The sequence below is a fragment of the Rattus norvegicus genome, chromosome 3, assembly GCF_021556685.1.
Source record: "Rattus norvegicus strain SHRSP/BbbUtx chromosome 3, alternate assembly SHRSP_T2T, whole genome shotgun sequence".
Classification (NCBI taxonomy): domain Eukaryota; kingdom Metazoa; phylum Chordata; class Mammalia; order Rodentia; family Muridae; genus Rattus; species Rattus norvegicus.
The window spans coordinates 88,897,688-88,917,025 of NC_141536.1; the positions used below are offsets into that span (position 1 = coordinate 88,897,688).

The window sequence follows — 19,338 nt, forward strand, 5'->3', positions numbered from 1 at the left end:
CACTTTTAACTTATGGATACAATATGGAAATAATAATGACCAATGCAATATGATGTTGTTACTCAGTCAAATGCAGGGAGTATGTCCTCTCAGGTCATTTTCATGCTTCTTTAAATTAGAATTTTAGGTTCATTGGTCAAATAATTTCTCAGCACACTGTAATCTTTGTTGCTTCTGTGTTTGAACCTAGATTTAGGGAATGTATGGCTTCTGGCTTTTTCCTGGCCAAGGATTGTGCTAGGTGGTTTGAATTAAGTCTTTTAGTTTTTCTGAGTGTCAATTTCCTTGTCATCTGGAATGAGGCTGGTGGTCTCTATAGCAACACAGGTAACAATGACAATGATTCCCTCAGGTGGAAATGTCACAGCGTGTCAGTCTTGTATTGAATATGTGCACAGCAGTTACTTCCCGTTAGATGGGTGCACCCCTGACCCCTAATACGTCTGGTACCCAGCAAGCCTCCATATATGATTGTAAATGGCCTTTTAGCAGGGAAGAGATAGAAGCTTGGGGAGATGAGGTTATTTACAGGCTCACGCAGCTAGTGTGTGGCCAGGTTGGAGGCACAGGAAGCACTTAAAAGCTAGTTGAAGTAAAGTCAGCTCTAGAGCCTCTGAGAACTTGTTAGAAGTGCAAGTTATCTTGTTTGTGGCAGCTCATGGCAAACTCCTGATCACCAGAAGTCATGAATGATGTTCAGAGTCCCATTGTGATCATGGCTGCTAGAGTTACCATTAGCTCTGACCACAGCCATTGCTCTTGTAGAACACTGCTTTCCTAGAAACCTGCTGGCTGATAGTGGAGTCAGATAACAGCCCTGGGAAGGTAGCCCACATTCACAGGACAGGAAGTGGGTGCCTGCCAGCCAGCTGGGTGAGAACCAGAGCCTCTTTCAGACAGCACATGGGGCTGGGGTGGGGAGTGGGGTGGGGGTGGGGGAAGGAAGGCAGAGAAAAACACGTCTCTTCTCTTCCGGTGGCTAAGGGAGTTAGAATGGAGAAGGTTCAAGTTGGAGCATGGTGAGAGTTTCAGGTGGGTTTTCCTGTTTCCAAAGACCCTGCAAGGGACAGTTACCTAACTCAAACCAACTGCACTTAAGATGGAAATGTAACCCGCTTGAGCAACTCATGGAGTAATGATGGTTTGGGGTCAATTAAATTCTGGTTTTAGAGTTATGTCATCAGTCCTCTCCCCTCTCCTCCCCTTCCCCCTTTTATTTACTCATGAGACAAGGTCTCATGGAGCTCAGACTAGCCTCACATTCACTGAAGCCGACACCTAGGGTAAGCGTGAGCTTGCAAGGGTCCTTCTGATCCACCTATCCTGCATGTAGACGTCCTATCGGAACAATGTGACGGTTTTTTTTCCTTCAGGTCTCCTGACCTCCTTTGCTTTTAGAGTGAGGCCAGTTTGTTCCTAGGACTTTCTCTGGTCAGCCCAGGAAAAATAAGTGCCTTTCTCCTGCATATCTTACTGAACTGACTGTTTTTCCAAGTAGGCCATGTTGCTCTCCAAGCTGGGGTTGAGACTATTGAACAGGAATTAATATTTATTTTGTTGGTCTTTGTATGAGGAAATGTGACTTTACAGTAGCTACTGCTTGTTTACCCAGGATCGACCCACTGCCTTCCATCTCCTAAAGCATGACTTGGAGCTCTGTGCACACAGTTAAATGTTGGTATTGTCCATGTAGCCAGTGGTAAGCAAATGGCATGATTCTGGCTTCTGAGAGATCACTGGACTTGTGCTGGGGTGAAGCATGGACAGGAGACAGCTTTGCTTTCTTGTTAAAAGGGATGACGTGGGCTGCTTCTCCTCACCCTTCCTATTTTGTGTGTGCTGTTAATATTTGACTGTGACGCAGTAAGTCATCTGCCAACAAGAGAAAAAGGTCAACAGTCACTTTTACTGTTGATACAATGGAGGCACTGAAATTCAGACTTGCAGCCACCTGCTTCCAGATGTGAAGTCATGGCCATGTTTCCTCTCCCATATATCCACTCCATAGGAGGAACACAGGCCGTACAATATTCTCAGAGTTGAAAAAGACATCATGGAAAGCAGACCAATCTGATTCCAAGGGTTGCAAAGTTGTGCATGCCTAGAAGACACATATCCATTGAGGAATCTTAGCCATTAAAGATTTCAGCCACCAAATTGTTCATATATAATTGTCTATGTTGACTTAAATGGCTCTGATAATATAACAGTAAAATATGGGCTCAGGTCACTGTGAAAAGTTCACTGAGTATTTGGAGATCTCTGAGTTAAGAAGTAAATTAATAAGGTTAGAGGGAAAGTAGCAAAAGGCCTTGTGGACATGAGAGGGTAATTTGAATTGGATATGATCAACATACGGTATATATGCATGTTTGAGAGAATCAACGAATAAATAAAACATGTTAATGAATAAGGCAGGTTTATGGGTGCGAAGCAAAATGAGATCACCAGGAGGACAGCAGATAATTTTCTTCTTCCTTTTTGAAAGAAGAACCTTCCTCTATCCAAAGGATCCCCAGTGATTCTCTTTCCATTCATACCAGGTCAGAGTCGCCATGATGCTGGAGGTAAGCTTCCTGGGAGTCTGCATTTCTACCATGGCCTCCTTATTTAAGGTTTACTGGCTTCTTCTGCATCTTTCCCATCCCACACCTCTTAGAACAGCTGTTGTTTCACCTCTCCCAGGTCCCACCAGATCCGAATAGTTCATGAAAGGAATTTTTTCATTAAAAATAAAATTCAATAGAGCCAGGCATGGTGGTACGCACCGTTAGTCCCAGCACTGAGGCAGAGGCAGGCAAATCTCTGTTAGTTTGATGCCAGCCTGGTCTACATTGTGAGACCCTGTCTGAAAAGAACAACAAATGTTATTTTCAGCTGAACACATGTGAGTCCAAATTGCAGCATAGCAATTTACCTTCAAGGCCACATGATATTAGGCATTTCAACTCCCTCACCAGGAAAAAGGGATTCTGGAATCTCTGAGGATCCTGGCGAAGGTTACATGAAGTAACACAAGTGCAGTGAGCGCTTAGTTCAGTATTAACTGACCATCACCATCCTCATTGTTGGTAGATAATAAAATATACCGCAGGCCTTTTGTGAGTAGGAGCTAAAAGCCAGCCTTAGAGTGGAGAAGGACCACTCATGGAGTGGGCTCATGGGTGAGTTAAGGCCAGATCAGGAGCCCCGATGGCCAGTGCAAAAGTGGAAGGAGTTGAAACAGTAGGTGTGCACTAAGATCTGTCTGGACAGTTTTGAGTTCTAGTTAGGTTACTTACAAGGTGGATCAAGTCATTTATACATGCCAGATTTTAGTTCCTCCATATGTAATGTGGGATAATGAAAGTAAGTTATTCACAATAACAATGATTATAAAAGGCATTGTGCTGAGTGAAAGAGGACAGAGCAGAAGACTACGCGCTGGTCCGGTGACACAGCTCAGCCAGGAGAATGCCTGCAAAGCAAGCAGAAAGTTCTGAGTTCTGCAGTGCTGTATAAAGCTGTGTGGAGGTGCAGGTCTGTGATCTCAGCCCCTAGGAGGTGGAGGTAAGAACGATCAGACTTCAATGTCATTCTCAGCTGCATAACAAGTTCATGGCAAGTTTGGGCGACAAGAAACCCTGTCTTCTTCTTCTTCTTCTTCTTCTTCTTCTTCTTCTTCTTCTTCTTCTTCTTCTTCTTCTTCTTCTTCTTCTTCTTCTTCTTCTTCTTCTTCTTCTTCTTCTTCTTCTTCTCCTTCTCCTCCTCCTCCTCCTCCTCCTCCTCCTCCTCCTCCGCCCTTCTCCTTCTCAATAACAACAACAGGGACATGAAAATAAGTATAGCCTGAGGGTGAAGGGGACAGGATATTTTTTATTTTTATTTTTTATTTTTTATTTTATTTTATTTTAACTTGAGTATTTCTTACTTACATTTCAAGTGTTATTCCCTTTCCCGGTTTCCTGGCCAACATCCCCCTAGCCCCTCCCCCTCACCTTCTTTATGGGTGTTCCCCTTCCCATCCTCCCCCCATTGCTGCCCTCCCCCCAACAATCACGTTCACTGGGGGTTCAGTCTTAGCAGGACCCAGGGCTTCCCCTTCCACTGGTGATCTTACTAGGATATTCAATGCTACCTATGAGATCAGAGTCCAGGGTCAGTCCATGTATAGTCTTTAGGTAGTGGCTTAGTCCCTGGAAGCTCTGGTTGCTTGGCATTGTTGTTCATATGGGGTCTCGAGCCCCTTCAAGCTCTTCCAGTTCTTTCTCTGATTCCTTCAACGGGGGTCCTGTTCTCAGTTCAGTGGTTTGCTGCTGGCATTCACCTCTGTGTTTGCTGTATTCTGGCTGTGTCTCTCAGGAGAGATCTACATCCGGCTCCTGTCTGCCTGCACTTCTTTGCTTCATCCATCTTGTCTAATTGGGTGGCTGTATATGTATGGGCCACCTGTGGGGCAGGCTCTGAATGGGTGTTCCTTCTGTCTCTGTTTTAATCTTTGCCTCTCTATTCCCTGCCAAAGGTATTCTTGTTCCCCTTTTAAAGAAAGAGTGAAGCATTCACATTTTGATCATACATCTTGAGTTTCATGTGTTCTAGGCATCTAGGGTAATTCAAGCATTTGGGCTAATAGCCACTTATCAATGAGTGCATACCATGTGTGTTTTTCTGTGATTGGGTTACCTCACTCAGGATGATATTTTCCAGTTCCAACCATTTGCCTATGAATTCATAAAGGCATTGTTTTTGATAGCTGAGTAATATTCCATTGTGTAGAGGTACCACATTTTCTGTATCCATTCCTCTGTTGAAGGGCATCTGGGTTCTTTCCAGCTTCTGGCTATTATAAATAAGGCTGCTATGAACATAGTAGAGCACGTGTCTTTTTTATATGTTGGGGCGTCTTTTGGGTATATGCCCAAGAGAGGTATAGCTGGATCCTCAGGCAGTTCAATGTCCAATTTTCTGAGGAACCTCCAGACTGATTTCCAGAATGGTTGTACTGGTCTGCAATCCCACCAACAATGGAGGAGTGTTCCTCTTTCTCCACATCCTCGCCAGCATTTGCTGTCACCTGAGTTTTTGATCTTAGCCATTTTCACTGGTGTGAGGTGAAATCTCAGGGTTGTTTTGATTTGCATTTCCCTTATGACTAAAGATGTTGAACATTTCTTTAGGTGTTTCTCAGCCATTCGGCATTCCTCAGCTGTGAATTGTTTGTTTAGCTCTGAACCCCATTTTTTTTATTTTTATTTTTTTTTATTTATTTTTATTTTTTTATTATCTTGAGTATTTCTTATATACATTTCAAGTGTTATTCCCTTTCCCGGTTTCCGGACAGACATCACCCTCCCCCCTCCCCTTCCTTGTGGGTGTTCCCCTCCCAAACCTCCCCCCATTGCCACCCTCCCCGCATAGTCTAGTTCACTGGGGGTTCAGTCTTAGCAGGACCCAGGGCTTCCCCTTCCACTGGTGCTCTTACTAGGATATTCATTGCTACCTATGGGGACAGAGTCCAGGGTCAGTCCATGTATATATAGTCTTTAGGTAGTGGCTTAGTCCCTGGAAGCTCTGGTTGCTTGATATTATTGTACTTTTGGGGTCTCGAGCACCTTCAAGCTCTTCCAGTTCTTTCTCTGATTCCTTCAACGGGGGACCTATTCTCAGTTCAGTGGTTTGCTGCTGGCATTCGCCTCTGTATTTGCTGTATTCTGGCTGTGTCTCTCAGGAGCGATCTACATCCGGCTCCTGTCGGTCTGCACTTCTTTGCTTCATCCATCTTGTCTAATTGGGTGGCTGTATATGTATGGGCCACCTGTGGGGCAGGCTCTGAATGGGTGTTCCTTCAGTCTCTGTTTTAATCTTTGCCTCTCCCTTCCCTGCCAAGGGTATTCTTTTTCCTCATTTAAAGAAGGAGTGAAGCATTCACATTTTGATCATCCGTCTTGAGTTTCGTTTGTTCTAGGGATCTAGGGTAATTCAAGCATTTGGGCTAATAGCCACTTATCAATGAGTGCATACCATGTATGTCTTTCTGTGAGTGGGTTAGCTCACTCAGGATGATATTTTCCAGTTCCAACCATTTGCCTACGAATTTCATAAACTCGTTGTTTTTGATAGCTGAGTAATATTCCATTGTGTAGATGTACCACATTTTCTGTATCCATTCCTCTGTTGAAGGGCATCTGGGTTCTTTCCAGTTTCTGGCTATTATAAATAAGGCTGCGATGAACATAGTGGAGCACGTGTCTCTTTTATATGTTGAGGCATCTTTTGGGTATATGCCCAAGAGAGGTATGGCTGGATCCTCAGGCAGTTCAATGTCCAATTTTCTGAGGAACCTCCAGACTGATTTCCAGAATGGTTTTACCAGTCTGCAATCCCACCAACAATGGAGGAGTGTTCCTCTTTCTCCACATCCTCGCCAGCATCTGCTGTCACCTGAGTTTTTGATCTTAGCCATTCTCACTGGTGTGAGGTGAAATCTCAGGGTTGTTTTGATTTGCATTTCCCTTATGACTAAAGATGTTGAACATTTCTTTAGGTGTTTCTCAGCCATTCGGCATTCCTCAGCTGTGAATTCTTTGTTCAGCTCTGAACCCCATTTTTTAATAGGGTTATTTGTTTCCCTGCGGTCTAACTTCTTGAGTTCTTTGTATATTTTGGATATAAGGCCTCTATCTGTTATAGGATTGGTAAAGATCTTTTCCCAATCTGTTGGTTGTCTGAACCCCATTTTTAATAGGGTTATTGGGGACAGGATTCTTATAAAGAGGTATAAGAAAGCTTTTGGGGTGATGGAATCATTCCTTATTGATTGCAATGCAGTTAAATGACTATAAATATCTATTCAAACTTAAATTATATTTTAATAAAGTGAATTTAAAATAAGAATCTTGTAGGTTTTTGTCACCATTAAATTAAATACCTTCTGTACCAGAACCACAGCTAGGAGACAGAAAGCTCTGCCTGCATATCACCCTAGTTATCATCAGCTCACATAATTACCTGTGCCTGGGAACCTACAAAAATTTTCAAAACGTTGGATGAAAACCCTTACAGATTCCTAAGCAACAGCACAGAGCACTCAGTGGAAGATGATGATGTCTTCAGTTCGGTGGACTGAAAGAGCAGCTTTCTAATTGTCATAAAGCCGAGGTGAGTAATGGGCTAAGATGGTAATTAATCTGTAGCATTGCCTTGCTGTGAGAACACAAGTACTTATTTAAAATTTGAAAGCCACATTGGTGTGTCTTCTATTCCCTTTCCCAGCATCAGTCTGAAGCTGTATGACTTCCGAGATTTGATGAATTTCTGAAGTTGTTTGTCTCAGAACTCTGGCCATGTTAGCCACTTGAAGCATGGAAATCTGACTAGAACAGCAGCACCAAGGCCTCCGATCTTGTTCCCTGTCTGTGAAAAGTCATCTCCAGACACCTTCTCTCAGGGCTGAACGTCAGGTCGGGTATTGATTTTTAAACTGTTATCAACTGTCAAGTGACCTGGCCAAGGCTGTTGAGTCTCTGCTTTAGTTTCCTCATCTGTGAATAGAAAGAGAGAGATTTAAATCTAGAAAGCTGTTTTAAAAAATCTGAATCGTGTGTGTTCTTGTGTATCTCTCCTCTCTCCCCCACTCCCTTCTTCGTTTATCTCTCTCCCTTCCTCCTTCCCTCCCTCTTCTTTCTATCCCCACCCACTTCGTGTTCCTGTGTGTCCACGTCTCTGTGTGCATGTAGGTATATGCATGTTGCAACACGTGTGGGAACAATGTTAGGTGCCAGTCCTCTTCTTCCACCTTGTTTGAGGCAGAGTCTCTCTTGTTTGTGGCTGTATGTGTCAAGCTAGCTGGCCCATGGGTTTCTAGGATCTGTCTCTGCTTCTCGGCTTGTCACAGATGTACTGGTTATTACATACTCCTGTTGTAGTGTCTGGCTATACAAGGGTTCTAGAACTCAAACTCAGATTCTTACCTTTGCATACCAAGGTCTTCACCCACGGAACCTTCTCCTCGGCCCTAGGGAACTTTTCAGAAGTCAACATCCCATAGGATGAAAAAGATGTGTTCTGGTTTAGCTCTCTTAGCTATAATGGGAATTTCCCCAGCTGTACAATGGGACAATAATGTACACCTGCACAGGCTGTCTGTGAAGAGCAAATGAAATGTCTAAAAGTACTTAATATCCTTTCTGGCCCAATAAGTGGTTCTCTCCTCTCCCCTTTCACCTTCCTATCCCCCTTGTTTGTAAAGAATTCTAACATCATTTTAATAGCTCGTGTTTTTGTGTGACCCAAGAGTTCCCATCTGGCAAGTGCTGGTTATTTATTAGAATACAGCTTAAATAGTTTTGCAATAGTGACAAAACCGAAAGAGCACAGTGTACTAAATCCAGTCTCTGGGTTCCTAAAGTCTAGATTGTCATCTGAATATTTCTTCATTCCTTTCATTCACTCATTCATTCATTTATTTATGTGCAATTTCTGAACCGTGTTCAGATCATTACAGTGTTAGGCATAGAGAAGCCAGATAGGACCCTTAAGCTCAAAGGGCTTCTGGGTAAATGGGAGGAGATACAGAGGCCAGATGAGAGACTTGTACAGGCCCTACTGAGAGACAAGAAAGGACCTGCTGGGTTCTTGCAGGCCTGAGACAGGAAAGGCTGCTCTGAGACATGGAGGCATGGGGGCCACAGGTCATGGAAGATGAGCAAGTGCTTTTCTGACAGAGGTGGGAAAGGGGGAACTGGAATGAGGCGGCTGGACAGGAGGAGGAGCCACTGATGTTTGATGGTACAACTGGCACAACAATCCACTACGATTGACAACAACCATGTATTTCAAAATAGCCATTAGGGAAGACTTAGAGTGTTCCTAGCAAAGAAATGATGAATGTCTGAGATGATGGTTCTGCCAGTTACTTTGTTCTTCTCATTATTACATAATGCAAGTGTGTATTGAAAGATCACACTGTGCTCCATAAATATGCACAATTATTATATGTCAGAAATTGAAAGTCAATTTAAAAATAAAAAGAAGAGAGGGTTTGCAGAAGAAACAACAGCACACAGCCTGCAGATGTATAATGGTCCTATATAACCTGGAAAGCACATCCGGGTCACTGGGGTCACAGTGAATGACTTAGAAACTCTTTAGGCAAATGCTGACTTGATTGGGAAAGTAGGACATTGGTGCCACACTACTGTTGGTGACCACAGAACAGAAGGCAACCAAGTTCCAACTTTACTGCTAGTCATTCACACAGGCAGGTCATAGCTCTTTGCCCTTGATGGTTTGGCCATAGTTCTTCAGATCTTTCCAGGCACTCAACCATGATTATATCAGTTTCTTTCTACATCAGGCACCAGTCCTGAGCACTCGGTGGAAGGCATTGTACTGAATGGCAGGACCTTCCGTGGTTTTTCTCAGAAATGGGGCCAGATTTTATATTGGCTACAAGCTTATGGGTCAGGTGAAGGATGAAGAAGTGACCTGGCCTCATAATGATGGCCCACAGTTTTCTGATAGGGTAAAATGAATTATCCATGAAGAAAACAAGAATTTTTTTTTCTGCTTATGTTCTAAAACTCATTGTACAGTTGGGATCTTTAACTCTCTGACTCCAAACCATACCTCTTCCTCTAGACCATCTTTCTTCTTCTCCAACATCGTTGAGTTCATTCTAGAACTTTCTTTCAAAAACAAAACAGGAGGGGAAAAAAAGGAAAGAATAAGAGCGTGCCCTTTGTCCCTGCTCATGTCTCTGGGAGGCCACTGACGAACATGCAGCTCAGGGACCGGGCTCAGAAGTGACAGAAAAGTCTATGGTTTGGAGCTAAGTTAAAGCGTGCTATTAAACTATTCTGAGAACCTACAACGTTGGAGAAAGCTCTCACACGGTTTGGCTCCACGTTTGGAGTGGAAAGGAGAGGAATGGGTGTACATACAGACAGAGCAGAGCTATGGAACAAAGGCAGAAGGCAAAGAAATGACTTCCCTTTCAGAACGGATGAGCTTGCTCCCATTCTAATAAGATTTATTTCCCCACTAAATGTCATTTTCTGCCTTTGTTCTTTCATTCCTTTCTCCGTTCATTTCTTCCTGCTTCCTCCCAGTTCTCAGTTTCTCTCTTTGGTCCTCTTTCTCTTCTTAGGTCTTGCTCTTTCAGTTCTTCTCTTAAAGTTCACATTAAAATACCAGCCTTAATCCCTGCCACAGCATTGCTCAACTTGTGGTATGGCTCTGTGCCACCATTAGCTATGCAGCAAGCTTTTACGTGGCCAAGGAACATCTTGTACAATGCCACTTTTTTATCAAAACCAAATAGCATAACAATGCATACAGGGCCCCGTTCACAGCAACCTCATAAGATTTCGTTATGATAAACACCGTGAAGCTGGATTTGAAAATCTGTCTCTGTTTGAGAATAAGTTGCCCAGTGCCTCTCTCTGCCCCCTTCCAGGCTCCTGTCTGAAGTCCCCACTCCTTCTCCACTTGCTTACCTCCCCACCCTCTTGTCATCGAGTGCTTCCTTTGGCCTCCAACTGTTCAGGTTTCACCAGTCTGGTGACCCATGAGGACAGGGTTGCACCACACTGGGGTGGGGCTGAAGTAGAGGGAGGGAGAAGCTTGGTTCGAAAGTCCCACTGAGTCTGGGTTTGACTCCCCTGCCATCCTGGTCCCCATCAGCCTGCCTAAGCAGGAACATCTGACAGATGAATATTCAAGCGTATGGATCAAGATAAGGAGAATGAGGTACATCCACTGAGTTAAGCAAGTATGGTACCTTGGTTCAAGAATGGCTAGGTTGCTCACTTGAGAGCTTAGAGGCTTCTCCAGGAGCCTCCAGGAAGAAGCAGAGAGTCAAAATCTTGACGTGGAACTAGATGCCAGGAGGCTTCCTCAAAGGGTAGTTTTGCTACATCATTCTCTATAAACGAAGGAGCATGGGACTCAGTCCACCCTCTGCCTTTAGATGGTCCTGACTTTAATTCCCCAGAGAAATCACAGAGCTTCCAACAGAAAGGTTTTGTTTCTAATTGGAACAAGGTCTTCAATGCTGGCTGGGTAGGAGGAAGGATTGGAGCAGAAAGACCATGCTGTCCTACAAAGTGGGCTCAAGACCAAGCCCTCCCACCCGCCTTGCTCCCGAAAATAACTCATTCATTCAAGAAATACTTTTTTTTAAATTTGTAGAACACCACAATTCTAGGCTCTAGGCACGAGAAATTTTGTGCAAGACAAAGTCCCTGTTTTCATACCTGGAGAGGAAGCATACAATAAATAAATAAAACAGAATAAATGCATAAATCCCACCAGCGATAAGTGTTATGATTACCTTTTATTTTGCTACTTTTAATAAAAGGATTTATTTTTATTTATTGTGTGTAGGCCACGTGGGTATGGGTGCCACACGTGTGTGGTCGCTCATGGAAGCCGTAAGAGTAACAGATCCTTTAAACCAGATTTACATCAACTCACAGCCATCTCTAAGATGCCCTAGCTGCTGAGCATTGCTCCAGACAGGTTTCTGTCACTTGTAAACATGGTGTAGGGGAATCTGTAACTACCTTAACCTAGGGTGATCAGTATGGCTTCTTGGCAAACATGCTGTAGAGCGGAGATCTGCTCGGGTGGAAGGCAGGGAAGTTCAATCTTAACCAAGCAAAAGCCTCTGGGGTAGGAGTGAGCCTGGCCTGGTAGAACCTTAGAAGAGGTTCTTTGAGGCTGGAGTGGAGCAACAGGGGAATAGGGTCTCTCAATGAGGCCAGTCCTCCTCCACCTCACCCTGTTCAATCCCGAGGCCATCCATGGTCTTCTATTCATCAAATCAGTGGCTGGGGGAGGGTCCACTTCTGGGATCTCTGGGGCTGCTTTGGGGAGTTACTGGTTTCTGCTATGCAGGGGGGCCTCTTGTTCTATGAAACATGTCACCCAAGGCATGCCTGGCCCACCACCACTCTGCCCGAGCACCAAGAGATTAGTGAGCAGTTTCTCTTCCTGTCAGCCACTGGGTGTGAGACTTAAATTCTTAATTCCAAGCCATTACCATATGGGTATCAGATTGCCGCCAAGGATTTCAAATCCTCTGTGTGTCAGGAGTTTTGTTGATGAAGGGTTTCTTCTCCCAGCTTTTTTTTCCCCAGGCCGAGTGTTTGCTGAAACTCCAGTTTAATTAACATGCTCCAAATGGAAGAGAGAATGAAAGGGGTTTATAATGGCTCAGGGAAAGCCTCCATGAGGGAATCCCAGGGCTCATTTAAGGAAAAGGAATATTAAAGTGGGGCTAGATAAGGGGAGCTGCTGAGAACATGTGCTTTAAAAAAAAATAAACAAAAGCTGCCTTTGTTCATATCTCAGCTCTGCTACCTGCTAGCTGTGTGAATGTGGGCCTGTTCTCTGACATCTCTGTGCTTTGATTCCTCCTCTATAAAATGTGTGAAAGACTTGTGGGACTAGTGGCTACTTTTAGTGCTGTGGTCATTAAAGGTGTTAATCCTTTGGAAGGGCTCTAAGCAAAGCCTGACACCATGTACGGATTCATGCTTGTTCACTTTGCCACCAAGAGATTCACTATAAAGTGGATGTGGTCCTGAGCATGTGTTCACAATGCCCTGGTTTGGCTGACAGGGCAGGGGTTCCCTGAGGCTAAAGCTGTCAAGTCAGGGCCACAAGCTCATCACCTTGTTGGCATCATCCACTACTTGTAAACTATTAACTGCCCAGAGAATGGCCTTTGGTTTCAGGAATGAATGAGTGAAAATACAGATAACACTTTGTATATGCAGAGAGGAAAGCCAGAGGCCATGATGGAGAGAAAGGAATATGTGTCCTATATGATTGACATCTTATATCTTGTAGGGAATCACTTGGCTAGTTCTTGAATCCGTGGGATCCAAGGAGAATCTGGCACTACAATATGTATTATGTCTGGGCTGGACTGTCAAACTTAAAACAAACAAACAAAAGCAATTGACCATTTAATTAAAATGAAATCTCATCAGGAGAACCCAGCACAAATAGTAAACGAACAACTCCCAGCCATGCCTGATCTCTTATGCTTGCCCCCTTGGACAAAGGAAAGGACATAATTTAAAACAAAGAAACAACCAACAACTTATCCATTTGGACATTGAAAGAAGTCGCCATCATCTCTTCAGCTGCATATCCCCTAGAAGTTTAGTTAATTTATTAAAACAACGGTAAGGACCTATTTATACATGTATGATGCTGTCATGAAAAGTGGAGCCCTCCTATGCTTTTTCCCATTTGTAACTTGTTCTCCTCAAAGGCAATAACCTTCAACATTTAATTTCCTTCTTGATATTGAGCTCTTCATCTTCAAATAATGTGCTTCTCCTGTTAGGTCTGCCTATTTCCATCCTAGATGCTAGTCTTTGGACTTTCTACCCATGGAGGAGAGGATTAGCCTCTCAGTATCACCACTTTGACTCTTCCTGGATCCTCCCACAAAGTACACATTTCCACTTGCCTATTCACTCACACACAACTGTATTATTTTTGTTAATTCAATATTTACTGTTTACATGATAATTTATATGAAAATATTGGCCATGGATGAGCCAAGTAACATGTCACGACTGTTTCCTTTGTCACACATTTACGCTGTTGTGAACAGTCGCGTTCTGTTTCCCTTGCCTGGCTTTGTGTACTCAATATTAATTTACTCCCACAAATTCTTCCTCTAGGATATGATCCCTGGTAGAGACAAACCTATAACGTAGCCAAAGACTCCAGCAACTCTCTTCCTCCTTCACTGTACCTCGTTATTCAGGCGGTCTATTCTACTACTGTCCTTCTGGGTTGTTATCCCAGCCTAAGAATCCAGTCCCTCTTTTGAGCTGGGTCTCTGGACCTTGGATCCCAAGGATCCCTACATTTTAATAAACTACATCTTAGTAGGCGGAACCCTTTTTGCTTTTTTGAAACCGTATGCATTAAAGGTGTTTTTATTATAAGCTCACTTGCTAGGTGACTTGGTGCTCCCAACTTCTTTACCGGAAACACAGCCTTTGTTAGGCTCATACACTCTGGTCTTTCTTAGAGAGCTGAGGAATAGGCTTCCACTTAACCTTACCCATGAAGCATAGCGAAGCACCTCTCGTGTGCAAGTCACTTCTGAAGACATCAGCAGCTCACCCTGATGCATGACCCACAACCCACTGCAAGATAAGGCAGGATTCTTTAGTGTCCCCCCGCGTCCACCATGGGACACTCTCAGCATGCTGCACTATGTGCCACAGACTGTGGCCCAGTGCTGGGACTTGTTGTATTGGGATGATTAATTCATATATATTTATTTTGACAGGTTCACATGGAGCCTTCAGGCCATATGACAACACTGGGACTTTTCTTTCAGCCTCTCGTCTCAACTAGGTCAGCTTCCCTTACTTTAGTCAGCAGAAGCCAAACTCAATAGATGAGCCTGCCAAGAGAAGGGAATAACAATGGACACCACACTCTCACAGGTGGCACCAGGCAAACAGCATAAAGACCTATTGTTAGAGGTGAGGGGCTCTGAGGGGTCAGACAAAGCTCAGCCTCACCTTCTGAAAGCAGAGAGTATAGAAGAGCCTCTATCCCCTGCTTCAAGAGAACAGCGAATGAGGAAAAAATGTCCCATCCCTCTTTTGTGAGCCCAACTGGCGGGGATCTCAGAAAACATGCTGGTAAACATAGCTGTGGTTAGTGGTGCTACAGAATCCAGAAAGGAAAATAAACCCAAAATACAGCTAACCTGAGCACAGACAGCTCTGTGCAAGGGACTTGGTGACAGTCAAACTTAACCCTTCTGATTTGGTTCCCAGAGATATTTTTCATTTTCATTCTGTGACGTTGCAAGAAAGGGAGCCAACCCAGTGTAGGAATGACTGTCCTAAAGTCACATTGCTTTTCTGACTCGGTGACTTTGCCACTAGAATTTAGCCCAAGTAAACAATGAAAGATGTCAACTATTACTGCTTGAAATTACGAGTTAATGGACCAAATAAAGAAAAAGTTGAGAAGGAGGACCAATGGTGGCATAATCTACCCAAACATAGCTGTGTGATTACAAAGTAGAACTCGCCTAAATGCCTTCCTGATTAAAAATTGGGACTGTATCCTCAGTCGAAGGAATACTACACAGTACGTGATATGTGGTTATGTGATAGAAATATATGTATAAGAAGATGCTCATAGTATGCTATGTATTATGTTTGTACACATCTATACATACACATTCAAGAATACATCTAATTGGGAAAATTCAAGGGATTAAAAGAGTTTGTCTCCAAATGGCAGAATAATGGTTGTTTGGTTTATTTATTCACTTACTCATCAGTATTTTCTGTAATTATCTTGTTTTGGTTTTTGTGATGAGAAAAGATGATATATGGCATTTGAATACTTGCATAGAAAAGAAAAAAAAGGTTCAGCAAGCCAAAGATTAATCTTAAAGAAGGCTTCACCAAGGCCCATGGATTCCCAGGAACTGCTTCTTGGCACTCCTCATTCCACCAGCCCATGGGTTGGGGTTCTCTGAAGCTCAGACTTGAGCAGACGTGACTGTAGGTGGCTTAGAGATTAAGTCTTGGCTGTAGCCACAAGGGTCCCAGCCGCCCACATAATATTGATGAGTCAGGGCTTGTGCTGTGCTTACAAGAAGCATTCAAGCATCAAACCTAGAGGTCATGGAAAGGTCATCTCTCCTTAGAAGCCTTTACAAAGATGCTAATCAACCAGAGGAAGGCCTTTCTCTGGAAACTCTCTGGGCTGGAAACTGTCTGTGGTCTTAGACTGCAGCTACCCTGCTTTCCAGTTAGTTCATGGCTTTGGGGAGAGTATGCTCGCGTCCATGTACAGTGAAGCGCCATCTCCCAAAACTGCTGCTTCCTTCAATGAGATGCCCAATGCCATAACAGCAAGCTAGGCTCTTGGAATACATTGTTTGCCAATTCTTGGCACTCTGTAGGCTTGATGTTCAAAATCCCCAGCTTTTATGGGCTTGTTTTGTCCAGTATCGTGTGTGAAAGGCCAGGGTTGGAGTTTGAAACAGGTCTATAACTTCCAGGTCTTACTTTCTAACATGTGCCAGGTTGCTTTTCTAGCCCACTTGCCTGTATCAACCATAGGCTGTCACCCCTAATGTCCTCAGTTGTGTCAAGGGTTGTAGTTCCTCTTCCTTTGGGGTTCAGTGAGCACCCAGCAGTGAACTGGATTATCTCTTTTTCATATGCTTCATTTCTCTCCCCCAGAGACTGTAGGAACCTAAAAGGCAGAAAATAGCTTCCTCGGAGATGAGCTAAGTTATATAACCACAACCACCTCAAAATCTGAGCTAGTGAAGCAAAGAGCTCATTTCACCTTCTCTACCTACATGTACACCACGGATCAGCTGTCAGGTTTTGCTGAGGATAATCCTGATGGTATGCAAGCTGTCAGACCAGTACCATCTTGAACATTGTCAGATAGTATGCCAAATGCCAAAGAGAAAAGGAGAGGAGAAGAGAGTAGAGTGGAGGGGAGAGGAAGGGAGGGGAGGGGAGGGGAGGGGAGGGGAGGAGAGAGAGACAGAGAGACAGAGAAAATGTGTGTGTGTGTGTGTGTGCGCGAGAGAGAGAGAGAGAGAGAGAGAGAGAGAGAGAGAAAGAGAGAGAGAGAGAGAGAGAGAGAGAGAGAGAGAGAAAGCGCATTTATTCAGATTTCTTGGCCAAAGTAAGTCATGTAGCCTTTCTGATCTTTGAGTGGGCAGAGACAATATGGTCTTCTTGTGTGCCTGCCTGAGATAAAAACTAAGTATCTGGGAAGGGCTCCAATTCCCTTGCTAACTGGACTATATCCATCAGTACCCAGGAGGATGCTGGGCTAAAACAGTTAATCGGGTGATGAGGTGATCAAATGAAATGCCATGAATTCACAGCTGTTGGAAGCTCTGGGAAAAATTAGAAATAACTAAGACTTTTTACACTAGTCTGAGAAACATCCATATTCTCAAGCAACCAGGAATAAACAAAATGGCACAAATATAAAATTATAAAATTATAACCATAAAATTATAGCACCCCAACAGAAGGGAATTGTCTTTCTATTGCTGTTGCAGCAAATTATCATTGATGCAATAGCTTAAAACAACATAAATTTATCCTTTTGTTGGTCGTTGTTGGGATTCTGACACAGGTCTTGAGAGCTAAAATCAGAATGTTTTATGCTGTCTTCCTATCTGGAGACAGAAGAGTCTTTTAGGCTGTTTGTGAGCTCAGATTCCTATGGCTATGGGGGCTAACGTCCTGGTTTTTTCTGGATGTTAACTGAAGAGGACCCCAAGTATCAGTAGGTCACTTTCCCTTGCTCATGGTCCTCCACTTTCTTCAGAGTAAGCAATGCCTGTAGCAGGTGGAGGTCTTCCCACATCACATCTCTGACTTGCTTTTCTCTCTCTCCCACCTTTAGTGCCTCAGTGATTAGATTAGGACCATCTGGATAGCCCAAGTTCCTCACATCTCTGGGTCTTCTTGGTAATCATTTCTGCAGAGTCTTTTTGCCATATGCGGTAACATAGCCACAGATCCCAGGAGTTGGGACAAGTGTATCTTTGAGGAGAAGGACCATTGCTGCACTTTATTAAAAACCATACAGAATTAAAAATGCATATATAAATTATACATGCAAACTGCTTATTGCTTTCCACTCTATAATTCAGTGTGACTGAACCTAGAGGGGAAAGATGTGTTTCAAATGGGAAGACAAGGGAAGCATTCAGCTGGGCCTGAAGTGTGAATAAATGAGGTTGGGAAGGAGGAATCAGATTCCGAGCTGGTGCTTACAAGAGAGCAATGCCCACCCAGTGTACCTGGTGGGTAAATGGAGCTGTGGGGCAGGAGAAAGGATGAGAAGCCTTCTCAGAGATGACTAGACTTTGTAAACACTTCAAAATCTGAGCAATTGAACCAAAGAGCTCATTTCTCCCTTCCTCTACCTACATGTACATCAAAAGCTGCTTTCTTCATGCAGCTCCTTCTGCAAAGGGAAGTCTGGGGGCTGTTAATCTCAAGCTGTGTATTCGCACAGAGCTGCATTGAAGCTCAGCTCTGCAACTATTGTGTGGACTCCCTGGCAAGGCAGCCATCTTCTACAAGTCTGACTATGTCATCTGAAATGTGAACTCACCAGCAGTTATGCCTAGGCTTGATTGAAATAATGTTTAAATGACTTAGAATTGAATGGAGACACTGCCGCTTTTACCAGGCAAGCCCTTCCTGGTCTGTGGATAAGTCTCCTGCATTGTGAAGACAGTATAGGAAGAACAGACAAATAAAGCAGGGTAGGAGGCAAGTTCTACGGAGCTTACTCTCTTCTCTCCCCTATCAAGGTCATGGATCCCTTTTCCCCACTTACCAGATTCCCTTGGCATGTCTTGACAAGAAACCTTAGTTTAATCTACAGATGTCCTCCCTCTACCTACTGTATACTTGTCTTGGTCCTGTGTTAATATTTGGTAACAAAAGGACAGTACCGAGACCAATAAAAATCCCATTCTCATGTCTTGAGAGGATGTTAGGGCCTTTCAACTCCAAGATGTACAATTTTTTTTCTAGGACCAAACACAGTGACCTTGACTCCATGTTCATTTCTGAATCTGAGAACACTGGATGTTGATAGTGATGGTCTCTCTGAGAACGGAGCAAGGCTAGGGGGTCTTCAGAGAAGGGGAAGAAGGGCACAACCATAGGTCCGTGCGTGTAAATAAACAGGAACTTTGCTCTGTGATTTTAATACAGTTTTTACATCTGAGTTAAAATCACATGAAATGGATAAAAACAGAGGTCAGATTTAACCAGTAAGAAGTGTCCAATTCTGGGTGTCCTCTATAGGGCCTTAGTGCTAATACAGCCACGCTAAGTGAACTGAACAGGACTTGAAGCCTCAGTTGCCCAAGGCGGGACAGAAGGCAGGTGGGGGCAATACCTTTATCCTTACCACCCACAAGCTCTTCACCCCATTATCATTTTTTTTCATACCAACAAAATAATAAGTAGTCATTTCAAAAATACAGATTACTACATCGAGAGAAAAATTAGGTTCATGTACAGACCCACCTCTTAGATAAAACCATAATTAATACTTTGCGATGTCCCTTCCATTGTATCTCCACACACTTTCCAGCTCAGCCAAAATGCAATTGCTTCACACAGCTTGTCTTGGGCAAACAAACAGCTCACGTCCCCGTATCACCTCCCTTAGCCTCGTCCCTGCTCAATTCCTCACAAGTTATTTGTAAACTAGGAATACAACTGTAAACTGGCTAAGGCCAGCAGGCAGCGCATGTTAACAATTATCACTATCACAGACAGCAATCCTAATTAT

At 43.6% G+C, this 19,338-nt stretch overlaps 1 long non-coding RNA gene across 2 annotated transcripts; it reads left to right on the forward strand.

Moving 5' to 3' along the window:
• The first annotated feature begins 928 nt into the window (after positions 1–928).
• On the forward strand, positions 929–15,276 carry LOC147995608 (uncharacterized). Of its 2 annotated transcripts, none has more exons than XR_015683688.1 (7): positions 929–1,032; positions 2,544–2,567; positions 3,382–3,549; positions 6,920–7,137; positions 7,252–7,439; positions 12,835–13,175; positions 14,303–15,276. It is a non-coding gene; the product is annotated as an uncharacterized LOC147995608 (long non-coding RNA). The 2 variants fall into 2 exon arrangements; XR_015683689.1 differs by having other exon boundaries at positions 7,042–7,137.
• Positions 15,277–19,338: the final 4,062 nt, after the last annotated feature.